At 35.5% G+C, this 6,000-nt stretch overlaps 1 pseudogene; it reads right to left on the bottom strand.

Annotated features, from left to right (window-relative positions):
- Positions 1–303: 303 nt before the first annotated feature.
- Positions 304–6,000, bottom strand: part of LOC143398393 (ragulator complex protein LAMTOR5 pseudogene) — a 63,622-nt pseudogene continuing 57,925 nt past the window's right edge.

Raw genomic sequence — 6,000 nt, 5'->3', positions numbered from 1 at the left:
CAAAGGACCTAAAATCAGCATAGCCACATCAATGTTTTATTTTATTTTATTTTTTTCCCTCCAATCAGATTTATTTAACCTAACAAAATTTTGTATACAAAGTGACCTGGACATACTGCGTCAAAACATGATCCTTTTTTATTAATATCCTGAGAGGTTGGTTAAAAGCAACTCACTCCAAAATAAATAGAAAATTACCCAATGCACATTAAATGAATGGCTTAATCACTGCAACATAAATAGTTTTATAAGATAATTAACATAGGTAATTATGAAAGGCTGCTGGAGAACTGATGAGGGACATCAAGAGGCTACTTTGTGCACTGCCATTATGATGCCATCCTGCTTTTGTATCATAACATTCCCATTATCTGATTCTAGGCACACCACAGGATTATCAGTGGGGTCAGAGATTAGTTTATCTGCTTGCTGGGCTAGAACAGATATCACCTTAGCATGTTCATCTGACAGGGTCCTGCAACAGCTCAGATAAAGTCCTTATGAATCTATGCACTAGACTCCAACAATGGATGGATTCTTCATTGTGTCCTCCAAGTGCTGCTCCAAACTCTCCTCCTTCACACTCAAAGCTCACCCCAGCACAAGCCACATCAATGTTTACAGCAGCACAATTCATAATAGCTAAGCTATGGAACCAACCTAGATGACCTTCAACAGATGAATAAATAAAGAAATGTAGTAAATATACACAATGGAATATTACTCAGTCATAAAGAGGAATGTTATTGAAGCATTTGCCAGTAAATGGATGGAACTAGAGACAATAAGGCTAAGTGAAATAAGCCAGTCCCCAAAATCCAAAGGCCTAATGTTTTATCTGATATGTGGATATTAATACACAATAGAATTTCATTGGATTAGACAAAGGGATAAAGAGAAGGGGAAGGGAATAGGAATAGGAAAGAATGAATTGAACATAACTTTCCTGTGTTCATATATGAATACACAGTCAGTATAACTCCAAATTATGTAGAATCACAAGAATGGAATCCTAATTAGAATAAGTTCTACTCCATATATGTGTAATATATCAAAATAACTCTACTGTCATGTATATCTAAGAAGAACAAAGAAGAAGATCACTAGAGTCCTGAGAAGGCCTGCCGCACCATGTGCCCACCTTGCCAGAAACTGGAGAGGGCCACCACCACACTTGCACAGAGATATCCACAGCATGCTGCAATTCCCTATCAACAAATATGTGGCTCCACCCAAAGCACCTTCATTTTGGGACACTACAGCCACGCCATAGCTCTCCCCACATGGTAATTTCCACTGTGGAATAATAGACAGGACCACGAGGCAGCTGCCTGCTGCAGCACTGCATGCCACAGTGCAGCATCACTGAATAGGCCAACTAATGCTGTTGCACATTCCATCCTTCCAGCAGTTGCCTCCATATTGGGACACCTCCACTACCATCTTGGGTTAACTTTGCTGCCACCTCTGCCATCTTTAATTGGGGTAGCTTCCATCTTAGGACACTGACTAAGGCCTTGAAGCCCAACATCAAGGTACAGGCTTGATGCTACTGCCTACACCATAGGGACATGGATGGTTTCATCTAGGGAACAACAACCAGGAACTGGAAGACCATTACCAAGGTCCCTATGGGCCCAGTTGCACCAGAGTTATCCTTAATAGGTGTGCTAACAGTCACCATCCTGTTGCAGAGGCAAAAGAGAATCCTGCATGGGGTCACATCTTTCTCTTTTATCTCCTGCTAACAGCCAACTTCTTTTGAGTCCCTGTTCACTTATCCTAAAATCTAATACCTCTATATTCTCAAATCCTATCTCATAAACATCATATCCCAGCCCCCACCCCCATTCTTTCTTTGTTCACCATTAGAAATAATTGTAAACCCTTAGATAAACCTACTAGTGGTATATGATAACCAAACTCATCATTCTGTTTATCATGACAAAACTGTAAATGTTCAAATAGGAGATAATCGATTTATGGCTATACATTGGTTGCATTGGGTGCTACAAACGTTGATCTCCCCCTTAAAAGTGAGATATAAGTAACCTGCAGGGACGCTACAAGATTGTAGGGTAGAAACTGCAATATCTCAGCTCCACACTGCAAGAGAGGAAGACACGTAGACAACATGAAAAAACAGGGAAGAAAGTGCCCCAAATAGAATCTATTGACAGTGTAGTATGTGAATTATCAGAGGAGTTCAGAATGTACATAATTAAAATGATCTGTGAATTAAAGAATGACATAAGAGAGCAAAAGGCAAAAATTCATCTTCCAACAAAACAGTAAGAAAGCAAATATAGGCCAAAATTGATCACGCCAACAAAGAGATAAGAGAACAAATACAGGTACCAAAAGTTTACTTCAAAAAGAGAGATTCTGAAAAACAAAAACAGAAATCCTTGAAAGGAAGGAAACAATAAACCAATTAAAAAAACTCAATAGAAAGCATCACCAACAGACTAGATTATTTGGAAGACAGAACCTCAGACAATGAAGACAAAATATAATCTTGAAAATAAAGTTGACCACACAGTAAAGATGGTAAGAAACCATGAACAGAACATCCAAGAATTATGGGACAACATCAAAAGATCAAATCTAAGATTTATCAGGATAGAAGAAGGTACAGATTCAAACCAAAGCAATGCACAATCTCTTCAATGAAATAAAATCAAATAAATTTCCCAAAGAAGAAGAATGAATTGGAAAATCAAATACAAGAGGCTTACAGGGCACCAAATGTACAAAATTACAACAGTGCCACTCCAAGGCACATTATAATGAAAATGCCTAGCATACAGAATAAGGATAGAATTTTAAAGGTGGCAAGAGAGAGAGGAATTATATTCCATATAGGGGGAGACCAATTCGGATCTCAGCAGATTTGTCAACCCAGAACCTCAAAGCTAGGAGATCTGGAACAACATATACCAATCTCTGAAAGAAAATGGATGCCAACCAATAACTTATATCTAGCAAAATTAAGCTTCAGAGTTGATGATGAAATAAAAACCTTCCATGAGAAAAGTTAAAAGAATTTATAGTGAGAAAGCCTGCACTACAGAACATTCTCAGCAAAATATTCCATGTGTAGGAAATGAAAAACAACAATGAAAATCAGCAAAGGGAGGAACTGCATTAAAGGAAAGGTCAATCAAAGGAGAAACCAAGTCAGATTAAAAAACAAAAATAAACCAAAAGGACCAGGAATACAAAACATATTTCAATAATAACCCAGAATGTGAGTGTCCTAAACTCATCAATTAAAAGACATAGACAGGAAGATTGGGTTATATATAAAAGACCCAATAATATGCTGCCTTCAAGAGACTCATCTCACAGGAAAAGACTGAAGGTGAAAGGATGGGGAAAAACATATCTTTCATATGACCATGTACATAATCAGGGGTTTCCATTCTCATATCATATAAAATGGACTTCAAAGTCAGTCAGAAGGGATAAAGAAGTACATTTCATACTGCTTAAGGAAATCATACATCAATAAGACATAACAATCATAAATATTTATGCCCCAAAACAATGGGGCGTATATGTATATCAAACAAACCCTTCTCAAGTACAAGAATCAAATAGACCACAATGCAATAATACTGAGTGACTTTAATATACCTCACTCACCACTGGATAGACCTTCCAAACAAAACTAAACAAAGAAACTGTAGAACTCAATAAAACAATATTTTAGACTTAATAGACATTTATGCAATATTCTATCCATCAATGAGTGGATAGACTTTTTTCTCAGCAACACATGGATTTTTCTCCAAAATAGACCATATGTTATGTCACAAAGCAAGCCTTAGCAAATACAAAAAAATAGAGATACTTGTCTTGCATTCTGTCTGACCGTAATGGAATGAAATTACAAATCAATGAATTACAGTAGATGGGGTAGAGAGAGAAGATGGGAGGGGAGGGGAGGGGAGGGGGGATAGTAGAGGATAGGAAAAGCAGCAGAATACAACAGACACTAGTATGGCAGTATGTAAAAACATGGATGTATAACCGATGTGATTCTGCAATCTGTATACGGGGTAAAAATGGGAGTTCATAACTCATTTGAATCAAATGTATGAAATACGATATGTCAAGAGCTATGTAATGTTTTGAACAACTAATAAAAAAACAAATCAATGATAAAATGAAAAATAGAAGCTACTCCAACACCTGGAGCCTAAATAATATGCTATTGAATGATGCATGGATAACAGAAGACATCAAGGAGAAGATAAAAAATTATTAGAGGTAAATGAGAACACCAATACAATATATAAAAATCTCTGGAACACTACGAAGGCAGTGCTAAGAGTAAAATTCATTGCATTGAGCTCATCATTAAAAGAATAAAAAGTCAACAATAAATGACCTGACATTACATCTCAAAGCCCTAGAAAAAGAAGAATAAACCAACATCAAAAGTACTAGAAGACGAGAAGTAATTAAAATCAGGGTTGAAATCAATGAAATTGAAACAAAATAAATAATTGAAAAAAACAAAAGCTTGTTCATCGAAAAAATAAATAAAATTGACAAACCCTTAGCCACCTAATGAAAAGGAGAGAGAAAACTCAAATTACTAAAATTTGTGATGAAAAAGGAAATATCATGACAGACACAATTTAAATACAGATGACAATTAAAAACTATTTTGAAAACTTATACTCCAGCAAAAATAGAAAACCTCTAAGACACTGACAAATTTCTAGAGGCATATGATCTACCCAAACTGAATCAGAAGGACATACACAATTTAAACAGATCAATTTCAAGCAAGGATATAGAAGATGCCATCAAAAGCCTACTAACCAAGAAAAGCTCAGGACCAGACGGAATCTCAGCTGAGTTCTCTGAGACCCACAAAGAAGAATCAATACCAATACTCCTCAAATTATTCCATGAAATAAAAAAGAAGGGAACCCTTCCAAACTCATTCTATGAGGCTAGTATCATCCTGGTACCAAAACCAGACAGTCACACATCAAGGAAAGAAAATTTCAGACCAATAACCCTGATGAACATAGAATCAAAAATTCTCAATAAAATTTTGGCAAATTGCATACAAAAACATATTTAAAAAGAGTACAGTATGATCAAGTGGGGTTTATTCCAGGGATACAAGTTTGGTTAAACATATGGAAATCAATAAATGTAATTCATCACATCAATAGACTTAAAGATAAGAATCATATGATTATATTAATTGATGCAGAGAGAGCATTTGACAAAATACAGCACCCTTTAATGTTCAAAACACTAGAAAAACTAAAAATAGTAGGAACATATCTCAACATTGCAAAGCTATCTATTCTAAACTCAAGGCCAACATCATTCTAAATGGAGAAAAATTGGAAGCATTCCCTCTAAAAACTGGAACAAAACAGGAATGACCTCTTTCATCACTTCTATTCAACACAGTCCTTGCAACTCTAGCCAGACCAATTAGACAGATGAAAGAAATTAAAGGGATATGAATAGGAAAAGAAGAACTCAAAACTATCATTATTTGAAGACAACTTGATTCTATACTTAGAGGATCCAAAAAATTCCACCAGAAAACTTATAGAACTAATAAATAAACTCAGCAAAGTAGCAGGATATAAAATCAATACCCATAAATCAAATGCATTTCTATACATTAGAGATGAATCCTCTGAAAGAAAAATTAGAAAACTACTCCATTGATAGTAGCCTCAAAAAAACAAAACAAAAAAACAACCTTGGGTATCAATTTGACAAAAGAGGTGAAAGACCTCTACAATGAAAACTACAGAACTCTAAAGAAAGAAACTGAAGAAGAATCTTAGAAGATGGAAAGATTTCCCATCCTCTTGGATAGGCAGAATTAATATTGTCAAAATGGCCATACTACCAACAGCGCTATAACAATTCAATGTGACTCCAATTAAAATCCCAATGTCATTCCTTATAGAAATAGAAAAAGCAATCATAAAATTCATTTGGAAAAAAATT

The sequence above is a fragment of the Callospermophilus lateralis genome, chromosome 4 (assembly GCF_048772815.1).
Source record: "Callospermophilus lateralis isolate mCalLat2 chromosome 4, mCalLat2.hap1, whole genome shotgun sequence".
Lineage (NCBI taxonomy): Eukaryota > Metazoa > Chordata > Mammalia > Rodentia > Sciuridae > Callospermophilus > Callospermophilus lateralis.
Note: the sequence above shows the minus strand (reverse complement) of the source record. Positions and strands in the feature narration are given on the sequence as shown.